At 40.8% G+C, this 20,660-nt stretch overlaps 1 protein-coding gene across 3 annotated transcripts in view; it reads left to right on the top strand.

Moving 5' to 3' along the window:
• Nucleotides 1-20,660, top strand: part of VASH2 (vasohibin 2) — an 81,350-nt gene that overhangs the window by 21,135 nt on the left and 39,555 nt on the right. The window lies entirely within an intron of this gene.

The following is a 20,660-nucleotide window of genomic DNA, read 5'->3' as shown; positions in this document are numbered from 1 at the left end:
CTCTGAACATAGGAGACAAAAGTAGAAGGTGCAACTCCGATGAGATCCAGGAGCAAGTATGTCCTTCTAGGCTTGCCAGCCCCTGTCCCAGTAGTTTTGTAGGCTTCTCCCTCCCCATCAGCCAGCTGGCCGGTGGGGGGAAGCCCTGCCCCAACAGCCGTGATGTACCTTTCCATCTCGGCTGGTTTTGAAATTTGCAAACTGCTTGTGCTTGTGCTTGGGTTGTGTTTTGCTTTTAAATCTCAGCAAGACTAAAGCCGCGGTAAGGGGGTGAGCAAGCAGAGCTGTGTGGCTCTTCTCAGTGAGTGTGTGAGAGGAAAAGAGCGATCACAGTCCGTCTGGGGTTTTTTGTATTCCTTTCAGAAGTCATTTGCACAGCAAAAGGGATAGCAAAGAGTTAATTAGAATCTGATTATGGGATGTAGAAAAACACCCCCTCTAGACTGCTCTGCTCAGTGCTTTCATTTTCCTGTGTTAGTCTGAGGAGGTGGTTGAAATACAGCTGATTGCTACATCCAGCAACTCCCATGAGTAAATTACCCCAGAGAGTACAAAAGTGTGGACTTGCAAACTGTTTATTTTGGCTGCTGTGTGTGTTCACTTTCATTTAGTGGAAGTGCTACTGCTAGGGAACCCTTTGAAGATTAAAAAAAGAGGAGGAGAAAATGAAGACTGTAATCAAGGGAACTGCACTGCTGTGTTCTTATTATTTATTTGAAATGGGAAAGTCTTATGGCTCCATCCCCAAAGTCTCCCAGTGCCACCTCCAAAGTCTCCAGATATTTCCTGAGTTGGACTTGGCAACCCTATGTCCATTCCTTCTTTTACCTCTTGGGTTCTATCACAATGCTGTTGTTTGGCTGCTGTGGTGATAAAGAGTCTGTCTGCTGAGACTGGAGGGGGTGTGTGATGATGTTTTTACCTGTCTGCTTTTCTCCTCCTCTATATTACATTTTTTTTATTTTAATCTTTTATTTTATTTACTTTATTTATATCCCACCCAAAGTGTCTTACTTTATTCTCCTCTCCTCTGTTTTATCTTCATAACAACTCTGTGAGGTAGGTTAGGCTAAGAGTGTGTGACTGGTGCAAGGTCACCCAGCATGCTTTCATATCACAAGTGGGAATTTGAACCTGGGTTTCCTAGATCCTAGTCTGACACTTAAACCACTACACCACACTGATTCTTTTCAATATGAGGTTGCAAAGAAGCCAGTTGAATTGCAGTGGCATGTCGGTAGTATATTTTGGACCTAAAAGAATGGTCTTTATTAGAATTTGGGCAGTATTGGTTTTTGGTTCAGTCTTCCTAGCTGCTACCTTCTCCATTCTGATTCTGCTATAACATTTTGGGTAAGTTGCTGGTATTTATTAACTATCTATTTACAAGTTTTGGTGACTGTGAGCAGATGCTGGATTTAATAGGCACAATAGTGACTGAATAGCTGTCAAAGTTGCCCAAGGAAATTTATCTCACACATTCTTCTATACCTAATATAAGCAAATTTTTTGAAGGGAAGCATGTTGACTGGTCTTGTGATATACTTAGACCACCAGTCTGGTCCCCAGCCCCAATCTTGACTTTTGCTATTGCCAAGTGAAGAGAATCAAGTGAAACTAGATGACATAATCTTAGAGCATGTCATGGCACCTGCTGCCATGTTTCCTGGTGCCCGCCAAGTACTTTTAGAAAGTGGATGGGGCTAGGTGGGGCTTTTTCTCAGCAGGGCTTCTGGTTGGCTGTGCAGTTTAAACAGACCTGCCTGAAATGTTGAAGAGTAACTATTAGAGTATATAATCTTGATCTCTAACATTTTGTGGTTAGTCCCACCTGCTATGACAATCATTTTATGGCTGGCAACACCTCCTGTGGCAGCCATTTTGTGATTGTACCCACCGCCCTTTGTCAGAATTACAAAGGTGCCCACAGGCACAGGCGCTTGTTGATTTAGAGGATCAACAAGTGATGGACCTTCAGCTGGCAGTCCTTTGATATGAAAGATTCAGATGGCTGCAAAATCCATATCTCATTAAGTCTCCTCCACCAAAGTGGGTTTGTTTAGTTTCTATCACTTGGCGGGAAAAATGTTAATTTGAATTTGATCCTGGTGAGTTGAGACTCTGACTCTGAGCTGAGACTGTTGACATGTGAATAAAACCAAGAAGTAAGGAGTCATAACGTCCAGTCACACCTAAGAATTGACAAAACCAGTTACAAGTCAAAAAAAGTTATCACATAGTAGTTTCATAATAATTTACTGTGGAATAACTAGTTGTGTGAAGTAACCCTAAAATAGCAACCTGACTTTGTTCCAGTATTTCTCTAGATTAAATGGAAGTTGTAGATTTTGGCTGCATTAGACAACCTTAATCCTCAGAACATTGATTCCATAATCATAAAGCCTCCTGTTTCTTTAGTAAAGAATGGAAATGATCTCTGCCACTAGCTTCAATAGCAGGAGCCTCAATAACAGGAGTCAGCCAGAGAATCTGTGGAGTATTGTAACCCAGAAACAAGCACAATGCTTTCAAGATTGAATTCAAATCTGCCATAATAGCTATTCAGTATGTTAGAGAAAAAAGGATCAAGACAAGGGGTTCATACACTATCAACAAAGCATGCATTAAACATGACTTGGTATTTTCACAATATGAGTAGGTGCTCTAGCAGATAAGAAAAAAAATACTGTTCATTTGTAGTGCTTAGCTTGCAAGCACTGTCAGGCAATGGAAACATTAATATTCTACCAACCTTGATGAGTTCTGGAATCTGGGATGATAATTATCATTATCCTGCAAAGTTCAGTATTGAGAAGCTGCTAAGAGAAGTTCTTTTTCTGCAGCTAGTGAGCATGCTGCTAAGCATGATGGAGCAGGTGCCTTGCTTGCTTCGGAGCTGGGTGTCAGGAGTTCTTAAAGCATGAAAATTGGAACCCTATATGTATATGCAAAAGGGTCACTGTTCTCATTTATTCCAACATTTGTCTTGATTGAGTCGAGAGGTTGCCAGTTCACCTCCCAATCAGTGCAAAATGTGGGAAGTTGCATTCCACATATATTAATATATCTAACTAGTAATAATGCCCATTATGAAGAAAAATACAACAGGCTCTAGAAAGAGGCTCTGGGTGAGTGCTCCCCCACACAAGTGAAGGCATTCACTCCCCCTGATCTTTGCCATCTGGAGAGCAGTTGTAATTCTGAGTGATCTCTAGCCCTCACCTGGGCCTGAGTAGGTGAGGGCAGGGGAGTCAGCCAATGGGAGGCCAGAGATTCTGACTGAACCATGATGGGACAATTTTATTTATTTATTTATTTAAATCGATTTTTAGCCCACCCTTCCCGTAGAACAGGCTCAGGGTGGGTTACATCATAAAAACAGTCAACAGTTAATTATTTGTTCCTGCAGATATTATCCAATGGCAGCGCTGGATTTGGCCATGCCACAGGAGAATTATTTTTATAGATTCTCAATATGGCCAAATATACAGATATTTAAATTGAAAGACTTGGAGAATGAGAAGTACAAAAGGAATGGAAGTGCTCTAAAAGTAAGGCAGGATGTAGCTCATGCAGTCAGGGACTTAATGCAAAGTCTGACTGAATAATATCAAATGTCATGAAAAGCCTATCAGTATAAGTGTCATTCAAGTATATGTTCCAGCTACAGATGTTGAGGAGGAAGAAATTGAAAGCTTTTATGCAAATATCCAAGAAGAAATAGATTACACATCTAATCAAGATGTGTTGATAATCATTGGTGACTGGAATGCAAAAGTAGGAAACAAAGCAGAATCAAATATTGGAAGATTTGGGCTAGGAGCATAGAATGAAGCGGGAGAGTAACTCATAGAATTCTGTGAGGACAATAATTTGTTCATTGCAAATGCACATTTCAGGTAAGGTAACCAAACAGATGATTGTATATGTGAACATCACCAGACAGCCAATACATAAATCAAATAGATTACATAATCAGAAGCAGTGTTTTGTCTGCTAAAACAAGAACAGGAGCTGATTGTGGTGCTGATTGTTAATATAGAAAATTAGAATAAAACTGAAGAAAAACACCAAAACATTAATATTGCTGTTCATGACTCTGGTTGCAAAAGCAGTAAAGACAATAAAGTAAAAATAAACATAGTTCCGAAATATAATCTAAACAACATTCCTGAAGAGTTTAAAGACCACATAAAGAACATTTTCATTACTAAGTTCAAGTAGATGTGAACTTGAAGAACTATGGTTTGAAATCAGACATTATCAAGAAACAACACACAGACTATTCCTGTAGTCAAAAGATAAGAAAAGCCTTGATAGATGACTGATTAAACTCTCAAAATTGCTAAAGATACACAAAAAAGCAAAAGTGAAAGGTGACAGAAACAGAATGAAACACCTAACTGCAATGTTCCATTGACTTACACACAGAGACAAAGAGAACTATTATAACAACCAGTGTAAAGAAATACAAGAAAAGAAACAAAAAAAGGAAGGACAAGATATCTGCTCCCCAAGATCCAAGAAATTAAAAAAATAAAGCATAGTTAGGCATGCTGAAAGATCTACACCAAGCTTGTCCAACCTGCGGCCCATGGACTGCATTTGGCCAGGACAGCTTTGAATGCAGCCCAACACAAACTTGTAAACTTTCTTAAAACAGTGCTTGGAACTGTGTGTGGTGGCAGATCCTGGAACTGAGGCTACATCTGGTTGCTTTTTCCTCCCACTTGCTTTTCTGCCCTACTGCCAGAGAGGGTGCCAGAGCTGACTCAGATCACATGTGTATGAGTGCTCTTCTTTTGCGCCTGGGCACTCTCCAGCTCTTCTTTCTTCCTGCTCTGGCCTTTCTGAATCTCCTGCTCAGGACAAGGAGCCCTCTAGGCTGTCCTCCGGAGGTATCAGGGCGGCTGTGGGCCTCTCTCTGGGAAAGTTGGAGAGTAGAATAGCCAGCCTCCCAAGCTCCTGGGCGGGCTTGTGGGGTGAGGTGGGAGTTTTCCCCATCAAGCCCCTCTCTGTGAAGGTTGGAGGTGAGGTGTGCGTGTGGTGAAGCTGGGGTATGTGTGGTGGATGAAGCACACAAAGAGTAAAATTAGAACCAAAACATCTGATGAGCACCTTGAGAACTCACTGAGAATTGCAACTACTTCCATCAAACCAGATCTTGATGCATTAGTTTCTCAAAAACAATGTCAAATATCCCGCTAGTTTTATCTTGCCCACTTTTATTTTACTTTTATAATAAAAATATCAAAAAATGAAGTTTTATTAGCTAGATATGTGCATTTTCTATATCAGTGATCGCAAACTTGGGACCTGCTCGACAATTTTTAGAGACCCTCCAAATGGGGCAGCACATAATTAGGATTCTTATGCAAGAGCTTTTCTGCTTATTTGCGATGGCAGATAGCATGAAAATTATGTATGGACCTTTTTTTAGCGCATCAGCTATCATTAGTGTTAGTGTATTTTATTTGTGGCCCAAGACAATTCCAGTGTGGCCCAGAGAAGCCAAAAGCTTGGACACCCCTGATCTACACAGATACATTAACTGAACACAACAAAATAAAGAAAAGGTGGAAACTATACACTGAAAAACTATTTTAAAAAGAGATAGTAGGATGACAGATTCCATCCAAGAAGAATCTTTTGAAGAACCTGCAGTTTTAGAAAGTGATGTGAAAGTTACGTGGAGAACAGAAGTAGATGGGATATCAATAGAGCTATTCCAAGCCCCAGGAATGGAGTCCATCAAAATCTTAACAAGATTGTGCCAATAAATATGGGAAACAAAACAATGGCCCACAGACTAGAAACACTCAATTTACATTACAATTCTACAAAGGAGACTTCAAAGATTTCAGTAACTATTGGACCACTGCATTGATTTCTCATGAGTAAAGTGATGCTCAAAAATCTAACAACAAAGACTATTACTATATATGGATTGAGAAATGCTGGATGTTCAAGCAGGATTCAGAAAAGAAAGAGGCACTAGAGATCATATTGCAAATATTTGTTGGTTATTGGAGCATATGAGAGAATTTTAGAAGAAAATTAGTGCATGTTTCATAGATTACAGCGAAGCTTTTGACTGTGTGGATCATGAAAAGCTGTGGTTGGTTTTAAAAGAAATGGGTGTAACACAGCATCTGATTGTTTTGATGCACAACCTGCAGTCAGATAAGAGGCTCCTGCTAGGACAGAATACAGAGAAGCAGAATGGTTTCCAATTGGCAAAGGTGTCAGACAAGGATGTATTTTATCTCCCTGTCTCTTCAATCTATAGGGACATCATAAAGAAATCTGGATTAGATTTAAATGAAGGTGGAGTAAAAATTGGTAGAGGAAAAGTTAAGAGTTTAAGATACGTAGATTGCACCGTATTACTGGCAAAGATCATGAAGACTTCAAATGACTACTGCTAAAGGTTAATGTGAAAAGTGCCAAAATGGGACTGAACATCAAGAAGACAAAATAACCACTAGGGAATTATACAACTTTAAGGTTAACAATGAAGAAACTGAAATTGTTCAAGATTTTCTATTGCTTGGCTCCATCATCAAACGAAAGGGAGACTGCAACCAACAAATCAGAAGGAAATTGAGGCTGAGAAGGGCAGCTATGAAGGAGCTAGAAAAAATTCTTGTGTAAGGATTAGGGATATGCACAGTCCAGCAAAAAAACCCTCGGTCCATGAAGGTCTGGAGTCTGGGGTGTTCATGGACCCCCCTGGACCCCACAGTTTTAATGGACCGGATCATGGTCCATTTGGTTCGTTCATCCACTTCCAGGTGAACTGGAAGAGGGTGAAGTTTCTGCTGAGCCTCTTTGCAAAAGCGATTTAAATTTTAAATGGCCTTTGCAACACCACGTGATGTGCGAGTGAAGGCTGAGTGGCAAGTTCACCCATTTCCACTGCACAGCGGAAAGACAACTAAGTGGGTTCTAAATCAAGCCTGAACTCTCCATAGAAGCTAAAATTACTAAATTGAGGCTGTTGTAGTTTGGTCACATTATGAGATGACTAGAGTCACTGGAAAAGACAATAATTATTCAGGATTGTGAAAACCAAGGTTGACTGTGAAGGACCTCCACAAACTGGGTGAGTGGCTAACAATGTGGCAAGTTAAGTTCAATATTGGTAAGTGTAAGATGCACATTGGAACAACAACAACAAAAAATCCTAGCTTCAATTATAGGCTAATGGGGTCTTGAACTTGCTGAAATTGACAGGAGAAAAGCTCTTCAGGCTGTAGTAGATAGATCAATGAAAGTGTCAACCCAGTGTGCTGCTGCAGCAATGAAAAGGGCACACTCTCTGTTAAAGATTATTAGGAAAGGGATTGAGAATAAAATGGCCAATACTGTAATGCCCCTGTATAGATTGATGGTGTGGCCTTATTTGGAATACTGTATCCAGTTCTGGCCACTTTATCTCAAAAAGGTCATTGTAGAGCTGGAAAAAATATAGAGGAGGGCAGTCAAGATGATTAGGGGGTCGAAGCACTTTCCCTATAGGGAAAGGCTGAAGACAGAGCTTGGGACTTTTCAGTTTAGAAAAAAAGATGACTAAGGGGGGGACATGATAAAGATTTATAAAATTATGCATTGGGTGGATAATGTTGTTGACAAAGAGAAATTTTTCTCCCTCTCCCAAAATACTAGAATTTGAGGGTGTCCAATGAAACTGATGGGCAGTAGGTTCAGGATGGACAAAAGGAAACACTATTTTACACAAGAGTGATTAAAAAGTGTAATTTGCTACCTGAGGATAAAATGATGGCCACAGGAATAAAGAGGGGATTTTAGGTTTAAAAGATAGATTCATGGACAATAAGTCAGTTGCTACTAGCCATGGTGACTGGGGGGAAGCTACACATTCAGAGGCACTAAACATCTGAATCCCAGAGTTAGGGGGCAATATCGGGGAACGTCTTGGTCACTATGCCCTGCTGTTGGCCCTCCAGAGGACCTAGTTGGCCACTGTGTGAGACAGGATCCTGGACTAGATGGATTATTGGTTTGATCCAGCAGGGCTCTTCTTAATGCTAAGAAATGCTGAAGGTAGCAGGAAAACAGGAGGGCCCAACATGAGATGGATTGACTCTGTAAAGGAAGTCACAGCCCTAAATTTGCAAGACCTAAGCATGATAGAATGTTTTAAAGGCTATTAATTCATAGGGTTGCCATAAGTCAGAACTTAACATCACTTAAACACACACACACACACAGCCTTTTCAGAGAAGTTTGGACAAAGACTGTCAAGGATAGCTTAGGTGTAATCTTGGGAGAGGAAATGCATGTTATTCACCTCTTTCTCCTATTGATATGCTTCTCTCCAGAGTCAAAGTTAAGAGTATGTTCTATTTTGCGGGTCAGTTCACAAAGTTAGTTTCTGCTACAAACTAATAATTATTTCTTGGCCCTGTGTCTGGCCATAATCATGAAAGGTGAACCAATGTGTGCTCTGTGATTTCAGTAACAGCAACAACAAATTACTGGGAGCTGCTGGGAAAAATGGTTGTTATTGCTGCTAGCTCAAACTGTGGTACAGCCTGGTTCATAATAGTACCCCTATATGATCTCAGTCACATGCATGTGCAAGGATCCTTTGTATCAGATCCCACAAAGGGGAAATTGTGTGAGTAAAATGGAGTAAAAGGACAGGTCCTCTTGTGGATCAAAAACTGGCTAATTAATAGGAAGCAGAGAGTGAGTATAAATGGGCAGTCTTCGCAGTGGAGGACGGTAAGCAGTGGGGTGCCCCAGGGCTCAGTACTGGGTCCCATGCTCTTTAACTTGTTCATAAATGATTTGGAGTTGAAAGTAAGCAGTGAAGTGGCCAAGTTTGCAGATGACACTAAATTGTTCAGGGTGGTGAGAACCAGAGAGGATTGTGAGGAACTCCAAAGGGATCTGTTGAGGCTTGGTGAGTGGGCGTTAACGTGGCAGATGAGGTTCAATGTGGCCAAGTGCAAAGTAACGCACATTGGGGCCAAGAATCCCAGCTGCAAATACAAGTTGATGGGGTGTGAACTGGCAGAGACTGACCAAGAGAGAGATCTTGTGGTCGTGGTAGATAACTCACTGAAAATGTCAAGACAGTGTGCGATTGCAATAAAAAAGGCCAACGCCATGCTGGGAATTATTAGGAAGGGAATTGAAAACAAATTAGTCAGTATCATAATGCCCCTGTATAAATCGATGGTGCGGTCTCATTTGTGCAATTCTGGCCACTGCACCTCAAAAAGGATATTATAGCATTGGAAAAAGTGCAGAAAAGGGCAACTAGAATGATTAAAGGTTTGGAACACTTTCCCTATGAAGAAAGGTTAAAACTCTTGGGGCTCTTTAGCTTGGAGAAACGTCAACTGTGGGGTGACATGATAGAGGTTTACAAGATTATGCATGGGATGGAGAAGGTAGAGAAAGAAGTACTTTTCTCCCTTTCTCACAATACAAGAACTCATGGGCGTTCAATGAAATTGCTGAGCAGTTGGGTTAGAATGGATAAAAGGAGGTACTTCTTCACCCAAAGGGTGATTAACATGTGGAATTCACTGCCACAGGAGGTGGCGGCGGCTACAAGCATAGCCAGCTTCAAGAGGGGGTTAGATAAAAATATGGAGCAGAGGTCCATCAGTGGCTATTAGCCACAGTGTGTGTGTGTGTGTGTGTGTATATATATGAATTTTTGGCCATTGTGTGATACAGAGTGTTGGATTGGATGGGCCATTGGCCTGATCCAACATGGCTTCTCTTATGTTCTTATATTCTTGTATATAGTTTAAGAACACAGTGTGGTGTTGGCTGTGTTAAACTATTGCTCTTCGAAGTGGACGGACAGTGGCAGACAAAGGCAGTCACAAATCTGCTAACTTATACAATGACAGGGTTATGGACCCAGTCTGCCCAGTTTGCCCAGTCTGACCATTTTGGACCAGTCTGCGGTGTTTGGTGAGGTTGGCCTGCTGTGGAGTGTCAAGCCGGAGTGGACGTCTGCTTTCGTGGTTAGTGTGCGGGAGTGTAGACTTGCTCGGAGAGGCTTGGAACAGCGGTGCTAAAGGTTTTCATCATGGCTCTAATCGCAACAGCTCAGATTGTGGGAAAGCTCACCTCCACTAATTACAGTGTGTAGGCTCTCCGCATGGAGCATTATCTCAAACATGAAGGTTTGTGGACAGTGGTCGAGACACCTCTGAACCGGCTAGATGTGGAGGACACTGTTAAGGATGAAAAGGCATTAGCAACTATTGTCCTGAGTGTGGAAGACGATCAATTAATCCACCTGACTGGTAAGCACACGTGGAAAGCTGCTTGGGACTGTCTGAGAGCAGTGTATGTGCAAATAACAGCCGGTTCACTTATCGCAATTACCCGGTGGCTTTACAGGACTGTGATGAAGCTGGAGGAGTCCGTTAGGGTACTTCTAAATGCTCTGGCTCGGTGCTGCAATGAGTTAGCAGAGAGGGGAAAAACAGTATCGGATGAAGATAAGGTCTATTTCATCCTGAGCTCACTGTCGGTGGAGTTTAACATGCTCGTGACGGCACTGGATACGGTTGATGCCAGCAAACTAACATTGGAGTATGTTACGGGACGTCTACTCGAGGAGGAACGTCATCTGCAATAGTCTGGTCATTTATCAGTTTGGCAGCATACCAGACTGGGGGAGACAGCGAAGGAGGAGGCCAGCAAGGAAGCGTCAGCCGGGAATCGACTTGGAGCGGAGTTGGAGGTTGCCCTGAGAGTGAAAAAATGTTTTCGTTGTGGCTCAGCAAAACATCTGAGGCGTGAGTGTCCAGAGGGGAGAGCCAGACGGAAGCATGGAGGCTGGTCCGCAGGAGCTGAGAGCTCTTCCAATGCATCACTTGTGGTGACTAACACAGCTGCTGCTTCAGGAGTATGGATTAGTGACTCCGGAGTGTTGCAGATTTTTTGCAAGGATGAACAGTTGCTACAAAATAAACAATCACCTCGACGGCAAAATGTCAGCTTGGCTGATGGCAGCAATTCAGAGGTACTTTGGCAGGGGTGTGTGACTTTTTCCACCTTGCGTCACACGTTTGCTGATGTTTTATGTGTACCAGCTCTGAAGAACAACTTGTTAAGTGTGTCTGTGCTTGACAAGGCACGATTTACGGTGACATTCACAGATAAGACTTGTAAAATATGCAGAGGGGATGAAGAGCTGGGAACAGCTAAGTTACAGAACAATGTTTATGTGTTGGACAATAACGCTGTAACAGCTAAAACTGTGTTGAATGTATCTCCACATAATAACTTGTGCACCTATTGCATAGACGGTTAGGGCATGCTAGCTTTCGTACAGTTAATAAGACACTGGCAATTGTGGAGAAGAATGGTGTAAAGGAATGCAGTAAATATTTAGACTGTGAAGTGTGTAAATGTGCCAAGTCACAGGCATTCCCAGTACCACAGAGAAGTGAAAGAGTGACAAAGAAGCCCCTAGAATTAGTTCATGCTGATGTTATAGGGCCGTTTGCCAAGAGTCACTCAAACAACAAATTTGCATTGTTACTGACAGATGATTATTCAAGGTTTTTGTGGGTATTTGTGTTAAAGCAAAAGTCAGAAGTATGCAACACTATCAAATATTGGCACAGGAGAGGGACACTTCCGGTTTCAGTGAGACGAGGCGGTCGCGTTTCAAGCCATCAGGGCAGGAACGGATCGAACCGAGCGGGTTGGGGGGGGGGTTCTAGGACCCAGCAAAGCTCCTGTCGGGGGAGCATTGCTAGCAAAAGGGGTCTTGGGGAGAGGCACGGGGGAACTTCTAAGTTCCTGGCTTTTCTACCCTCCCTTTGCCCCATCCGCATTGCGCACCATTAGGTGAGAAAGTCTTGGCTACCGGAGACAGAGGTGAAGGTGGAGGGCGTTTGGTGAAAGTAAATTAAAGTAACCCAAAAACAGAAGACTAAGAGGAGACGAAAAGAAAAAAAAAGGACAGTATATACCTGAAGTAAGGCGCTTTTTGTTTTGATTGCAAATTGGGCTTGGCTTGGTGACGTATGTGGAGTGTGGCTGAGAGAACAACTTTGAGAAAACTACTTTGTGGCTGGCAAGAGGAGCAGAGGAACAAAGTTGGAGGAAGGAGAAAGGAGGTGGGTGGCGGCAGCAGAGGTGGATTTGGCGCCGAAGGAACAAACTAACTTTTTCTTTCCCTGTCTCACCTCCTCTCCGTGTCTAACAAACACGATAATTGGTATTTTTCTTTCTTTTTGAAGTATTCTACTTTTTTCTTGGAGAGGAGACGTATTATGACAACTCTGTTAGTTCAGATGAATATTTGGAGCTACAAGAATGGAAAGACCTCGAGTTAGAAAGTAAATTTCTTGAAACTTGCCTAAAACTAAAGACTCATTCAAAACATTGCGTGTAAATATTGCTACGTGTAGTGGAGATCGGATGGGAGAAAATGTATAATGTTAAAGAAGATTTGATTTGTACTAAGGATTAGGTGGACTATTCTTTTGGACTGAGAACTGTAGAAAACAGTAAATAGTTCATTAAAAGACTGTGTTCAATCAATATCATATAAGTAATTTGTAAGAAGAAATTTAAAGACTAGAAAGACAAAAAGGGGGCAAAACGGACAAAGAAGAAGAGGAAGAAAGGGGAAACAGAAGGACTGGAGGACGAAAGAAGAAAGAGAGGGAAAGCAAGGAATTGAATGCTGTTTGACTATAACTGTATAATTTACAAAAGTGTGTGAATGTGTGCGGGTCTATGTAAAAGTGTATGGCTAATGAGAAAGGATTCGGATGGAGAATGAATGAAGAAGTGAGTGTATGTAGTCTGTAAGAAGTAGTGAGTGGAGTGTTTGAAGGGGTTAAGTGGTGCAAGAGGAAGGCAAATAATGAATAATTATTGAAATCAATTGAACACGAACCATTATTGCTTGGGGAACAAATTGATTTAGACTAGTTGGTAAGGGGATACTAAATCTCTGTATTGGTGTCTTCATTCTATATTAGTATAAGATAATTTGGAATTCTCCTGTTTAACTCAAAGATAGAGGGAATCATGTCGCAGGATGCTCTCAAAATATTTCAGTCATCTTTTGAAGACTTTTTTTATGGGGGCATTAAATCTGATACAGAACAATTTAATAGAACAGATAGGGGGATTAAAATTTAAGCTTGATGGATTAGAAAATGGATTGAAGGACATAAAAATGGATATGACAAAGTTGACGCAAACCAAAAATTCTATTGATACAAAACAAATACTAAAGGAGCAAGGTACAGGAGACTTTGAAATTAAACAGGAAGAAACAGAGAATAGGATTACTAGATCAGACATGGATATGGTAAAATATACTTCAAGATTTTTAAGCATACCAGAAGAAATAAATGTTTATCTTGTTCAGTAGCGGATACATTGGCCCCTGTGCTGGAGAAAGAACAAAAAAAAAGCCGAGAGGGAAATTTAATATATATATAGGCTAAATTCTCTAAAACTAAAAAAGAATGGTTCACTTAGAGAAATACATTCAAGAGACATAAGGAAACAGATCAAAGCTGCAGTTTGGAGAAGGGAAAGGGAGCAACTTATTAGATCTAGAGGTCAGAAAAATAAAATAATGAAAGAGATATTATGGATAATTAGGCATTTAATTCCAAAATCAAGAGAGGTTTTAAATAACCAAGAGAGAAATTGGCGTAAACGGAAGAAATACCAAAAATGGAAGATTCATCAGGATAGTAGGGAATTTATCAAAATTAGATAATGGGATGGTGCCGCTGAATGGAATGCCAAAGCAAATGGTTAGATTAGTGGGGTAGGTCATATAGACGGTTAAAGGCGTATGGAAGTAGTAAGGTATTATGTAAGGTGTCGAGCGTCAATGATAAAACATATTTAATGAGTTTTCCTTGAGTGTAAGTGAAAAGGATAAATGGGTTTAATTTGTAATGCAGTAGTGAAGGTGAATGTATTAAATGGTGCATAGCGATAATGGAATTTGAATGTATATATAACAGTGAAAACACTGCCTTCGATCTCTGTTTTAATAATAGTATTTTTTTTGTTTGGTTACGGGTTTGTACACAATATATTCAGTCAATAAACTATAAAAATATAAAAAAAATATTGGCACAGGAGAGTGAAAAACCAGCTAGGGAGTCTGTGTGCCATACAGACGGACATGGGCGGTGAATTTATGTCTACAGCATTTAAACACTGGCTACATAGTCAAGGCATTAAGCATAGAGTGGCCAACACAGCAACACCCCAAGAGAATGGTATCGCTGAACGCAGGGGTGGTATGCTGCAAAACATGATGCATGCAATGCTTAAGGATGCTGATTTACCCATAAGTTACTGGGCAGAAGCCTTGAAGGCTGCCTGTTACATTAAGAATAGACTTTGGACAAAGCCAATAGGCTTTGACAATATTCCCTACAGGATGTTGTATAACAAAATCCCTTCTCTGGATCACCTGAGAGTATTTGGCACAAAGGCTTGGGTGAATATTCCCTTGAGTCAGAGAAGGAAGGGGGGGGGGCAATAGATCAAAGAAGCTTGTGTTCCTTGGGTATCAGTCAGGCATGAAAGCCTACAGGTTTGCCAATGAGAACCTGAGCATAAGCTTCAGTAGATCTGCCAACTTCTGTGAGAATCTGGGATGGAACTGAATACATGCTAACGATGTGCCTGAGCAGATAGCACTACCCATGACGGTGGGAGATGAAAGCACTACCATCAAACAGGAGATGAGGTCTCCAAGTGTGTCTGAGAGTGTGCAAAGTACTGAAGGACTGAGGAGGTCGGCACGTAGTACTAAAGGTATACCACCAGAGAGATTTGGTTATCAAAATAGCTCTGTGAACCATGTATTCATTAAGGAGCCACAGAGCTACGAGGCAATCTTATCTATGCCTAAACCGGAGAGAGTCGCTTGGCAGCAAGCCATGCAAAATGAGTATGACTTGTTAACTGAAAATAATGTGTTTACTATAACGTCTCTGCCAGCGGAGAAAAAAGCTATAGGGTGCAGGTGGCTACACAAGGTCAAAATGCTGCCGGACGGCAAAATGCAAAGGAAAGCAAGACTAGTTACTAGAGGCTTCTCACAAGTAGAAGGGGAGGACTATGATCAGGTGTTTGCCCTACTGTGAGAGCTGATACTTTGAAGACAGCACTATGCAAGGCAGGGCAAGAAAAAATGCAAGCATATCATTTTGACTTTAATACTGCATACTTGAATGCACCTCTAGAACAGGAATTATACATGGAACAAATACCAGGGTATGAAAATGCAAACAAAACCTTGGTTCTAAGATTGAATAAGGCATTATACGGGTTAAAGCAAAGTGCCAGAGAATGGAATCAGTGCTTAAGCAAAGTATTAATCGCTCTTGGCTTTGGACAGCGCGTAGCAGATCCATGTATGTTCTATAAAACAATTGAACAGACAAAGTGTTATCTCCTAGTTTTTGTTGATGACATTTGTTTCCTGTTTCATACTGACACCCAATTAAAGTGGTTTATGGATGCCACACAAAACTTATTTAAAATGAAACATTTGGGAAGTATAAGCCACTATTTGGGAGTGGATATCAGTAGAGATTCACGGGGCTGGTTTGGTCTAAACCAAAAGGAAAAGATATCTAAGCTACTTGATAAATATAACATGCAAGAGGCTCATTGTGCAGACCCGCCAATGACTACAAGCTATAAGAATGACCCAGATGAAAGACTATTTGACAACAGAGCAATGTACCAATCTTTAATTGGGTCATTATTGTATATTGCATGTTGGTCCCGACCCGATATCTGTTTTGCCATACACGTGTTATGTCAAAAGAGTGCCAATCCGTATGTTAAAGACTGGATTGCAGCTAAAAGAGTGCTAAGATATCTGAAAGGTTCAGCTGACTACCCGTTAGTATTAAAAGCAAACAATGACCAACACATCACTGCCTACAGTGACTCAAGCTGGGGAGATAGGCAGGATGGCCCCTCTACAACTGGATATCTTGTGTATATCAGTGGTGCTTTAGTTCTATGGAAATCGTGGAAACAAACTTATGTATAATACAGGTTGAATGGTTGTATCAACTACTACTTGATCTGGAAATGAAGTGTAAACTACTGGTGCGGGTATACTGTGATAATATTGCAGCTATGCAATTGTCCAATGCACAGGGGATAAGACCAAGAAGTAGACATATCAATATACGATATCAAAATGTGAAAGATGCTGTAATCAGAAAGTTAATAATGTTGCAGGATTGCACGTCAAAAACAAATGTAGCAGTTATGTTTACCAAGAACCTAAATGTGGAACAGTATACCAGGTTAAGGTGTAACTTAGGATTCATTGCCTAATGCCTTAGGGGGAGTGTTGGCATAAGAAATAATGCCAGTAAGGCATGAGGCACTGCTGCTGATCTGACAGCTACTGTCAGGTAGATGACTCAGGAAGATCTGTCAGAGGAGAACTGGTTCTAGCCAGTAGAATGATGTAATCGGGTGAGGAGTACAGAATGACTCAGCACTGCCTCCTCATTGGTACAGTAATTAGGAGCAAAAGTATATTAATGAAGCTATGTTGTACATATTACCCTCTTACTATTCTATGATTGATTGGCGGAGCATTATGATGGAGAGTTTGTATATATGTAAAATAAAACCTTGTATATAGTTTAAGAACACAGTGTGGTGTTGCCTGTGTTAAACTATTGCTCATCGAAGTGGACGGACAAAGGCAGTCACAAATCTGCTAACTTATACAACGACACACTCCTGGTCTCATCTAGTTCAGACCCCATCAACATATATATATATATAAACCAGGTGTGTGTTTTTGTTCCAATAAGCATTAACTTACACTTACCCAAGTTTAACTTTGTTTGCCATGTTGTTGGCCATTCACTCAATTTAGAGGGATTCTTTAGTAGCTCTTCAGAATCCACTGTGATTTTCACCATTCTGAATAATTTGGTAGCATCTGCTCAGTGAAAACCAAAGTGGGTTGTAAAGCTACACTATTATTTTCTTCAACATGGGAGAAAGAGTCTATGTGGGATAATAATGGAGTTCACCCATCAGTATCGGGAATCACTCAGCTGTACAGGAACATGATCCTCCAGGTCCAGAAATATATAAAACCGCCGTATATTGAGTTGATGATTGGTCCATCTAGCCTGGAACAATCAGTTCTGTTCAGTGGTATCTTTTGATCCAATCTCCCAATCTTTCTTTCTGAGATTCTTTTAGTTGGAGATGTCAGGGACTGGAACCTTGAGTTTGGTGTATGCAAAACACGTGTTCTGCCACTGAGCTATAGAGTCTCCCAAGTCTCCTGGAGGTGATGGTCTTGGCTTCTCAGAAGGAGGAAATATTATTTCCCTTGCTTGGAATTGTTTGCTAATGTGGCAGTCATTCTCTGTTATAGCTACCTGGTCAGCTCTCTTTCAAGGCCCCCACCCAGAAATTGGTGATATTTCCAAAGATCACTGCCTATAGGTGCTGATGCGTGCTCACATGGCCTGTCATGCACAGCAAGAACAGAAGGGCTCCACGGTGATACAATCTCTGTTCATGAGGTTTCAAAAAGTCATATTTTAAAATAGTTTAGCTGATTTCAAAGCTTGTCTATAATATGGTTAAAAGCCAGTGATTTTCTAAGATAGGAATTTTTGCAGTGTTTTAGTTATAAGAAGCTGGTTTTTAAAAGGAAATTACCCTGCTTGAAATGAAATCTGAATAATGCAAATATACAGGGTGTGCTCACTGTGTAAGAATAACAAAAATTCTGCTTGCAAAACACATTATTTAATGTAGTGTGAGTGCAGCCTTACAGATTCTTAATTTATGACTTGTGAAATTATGCTTTTTTTGTACATAAAAGATCTGTGTCATCAGTCACCATCATAAGGCATAACAGTATATGCCCTTACATTATGTCTTTATCTTGATGACCAGGAACTTGGAAGTCACCTCATAGGCCATCCTCTGATCCATATGTGTGACTTTTATGTCTAGGAATTACGTGAATTCTTATAATATTATAATTTAATTTAATTTAATTTTTAGATTTATACCCCGCCCTATCCTGCAAGCGGGCTCAGGGCGGCTCACAACAATAAAACAACAGTTAAAACAATGCCATAAAAACAGACATTACAAAACAGGAGCAGCACAGTAAACAGTCTTACAGACATAGGCAGTAAACAGCATGAGGCTGATGGCTAGTAGCATAATATAACACCATAATGGTGAAATGCTGGGGGAAGTGATGACTTTCAAAGGACGCCCACTGGATTAATTAAAAGCCTGGTGGAAGAGCTCCACTTTACAGGCCCTGCAAAACCTTGATAAGTCCCACAGGGCCCAGATCTCTAGCGGGAGCTCATTCCATCAGGTTTATAAACATTTATGACTCTCTCCACCAATCAAGCAACCTTTCATCTCATGAGAAACAAGCCAATAAGTATCTACTATGGCCCTGCCTTCTGATTCAGATTATTTACTTTTCTGTAAAGTGGATCAAGGCAAATATAAAATAGTGATAAATAACAAGGAGTGGCTTAAAGCAGGAAACAACAACAACAAAACCCCCAAACAAACCAAAGAAGCATCTTTTAGTCCTGATTCCAACATACCTCTGTCTCCAGATTCTTGTTATGACTACAGACTTTAAAATGAGATCATATATGGGGCCCTGGGCATTAACAGTGCAATCCTAGGAGGGGGTTTTGTTGTTGTCAAATTGCAGCCAACTTATGGTGATCTCATAGGGTTTTCAAGGCAAGAGACATTCAGAAGTGGTTTGCTGTTGCCTGTCTCTGCATAGCACCCTGGTATTCCGTAATGAAATCCCATCCAAATAGTGACCAGGGCTGGTCCCCCATAACTTCCCTTCTAAATCCATTTAAGTCAGTGGGCTTGGAAGGGCATAACTGTGTTAAGAATTGCACTGTAAGTTTTCTAAATATGTGTATGTGTGTATATATATGAGTATATATTAGCAGTTTTGCTATGTATGTATGTAGTAAAAATGTTAAATATTTAAGAAACTTGTAGTACACCCTCTGAGACTGTATAATAATTCTATGCAGTTTTATAGTTATAACAGCTAATTTTATTTATTCAATACCTAAATATTAAATAGGAAGTTTTGATTTAAATCGAGCTTTCCCCCCTTTCAATGAATTAAGAAATAATTTAAATTGCCTTGATTTAAATCACTCCACCCCAGTTGTCTGTTACTTCAAGATGGAACGCTTAGATGGGTTGCCCTTATTTTAGAAAATGCCCGGACTGGATCCCGACTGTGCAGAGGTCACAGTACTACTGGAACTATTCAGCTAGCGGTCTTAGCCAGAAAGCTAAAAAAGGCATATTCGGTGCTACTTGGAGGGTGGAATTGCTTGTGCCAGCTACTCTTTGAACAGACTGTGTGCCTGTGTTTTACTCTGTTGCAGTTCCTTAGTGGAAATCCTGATCTATGAATAGGGATTGTCATGAACATAGTGAACTAATGCTCCAAATGGGATCCTTCAAAACCTGCAGAGCTGTGACTATAAGCAGCTTAGGATGTGGTGACAGATTGGGGGGAGGGATCAGGAAGTTACTTCACTGTCTCTCTGCAGGGGAGGCGCAGAAGCTCTTCTCTGGTTCTTAAATAAGAAGCAGAAGTGCTTCTGCTTCCTGCTCCGTGACATTGTTATGGCATCCAAAAGGGTTCTATAGCAGCAGTTTTGGGCTTAAACTGCTTAAATCTATATGACTCAGAGGTCTTGAACAGATTTAAACCCAGCCCTCTCTGTAACTGTTTGGGATTGTATTGTTAAGCTCAGAAGTATGAACTGAGATGAAACCAAAATCTTAAAAAAAGAGAAGCTTTTCTTGAGAAAATTTGAGATGCCTCTAACAAGGCTGCTTCTCATAATCAGAATACAGTCTAAATTATAAAAATGATAAAGGTACAGTATTAAAATTTAACTTATAGCATTTGTAATTATGTGTATCTTGGGCTGTGTACAGAAGATAGATTTTTCAGGTGTGCCAACAGTATTGTAGAGCTGCCACTGTTAATGCACATTCTCTCCTTTTTAGTGTCTTTGTTACACTGTTTTTCAAAGATCCATGGCATTTCAAGTTGTACCTTGTGAAACTAAAACTAACAGTACCTCCCAAGGAGAGGTACATCCTTCTAAATCCATTGAAGTCAATAGCTTCAGAAAAGTGTAATTCTGCTTCTTATCTTTCAGTTCTTCTGACTCAGAGGTCTTGAACAGATTTAAACCCAGCCCTCTCTGTAACTGTTTGGGATTATATTGTTAATCTCAGAAGTATGAACTGAGTTGCTGCAAGAAACATATGCACATTTTGAGACAGTGCAGTGTCCCTGAAGGTTGTTTATGCCATGCTGTCTGGCTATGCCATTTGTAGCCTGCTCTTTCCCCAGTGAGCTCAGAGCATCTTGCATAGCTCTCCCTTTCTCGTGCCATTTAGCCCTGTAAGGGAGGTTAGGCTTTGAGAGAGCAATGAGCCCCAGCACATCAAGTGAGAATCATGGCACACAAGGGATTTGAACCCAGGTCTCCATAGTCCTAGCTTGGTTCTCTAACTGTACACCATATAGGCTCTCCATAGCAACTTATCTCCAGTGCCCAGAGCAA

The sequence above is a fragment of the Heteronotia binoei genome, chromosome 1, assembly GCF_032191835.1.
Source record: "Heteronotia binoei isolate CCM8104 ecotype False Entrance Well chromosome 1, APGP_CSIRO_Hbin_v1, whole genome shotgun sequence".
Lineage (NCBI taxonomy): Eukaryota > Metazoa > Chordata > Lepidosauria > Squamata > Gekkonidae > Heteronotia > Heteronotia binoei.
This window is presented reverse-complemented; position numbering and strand designations above follow the sequence as displayed.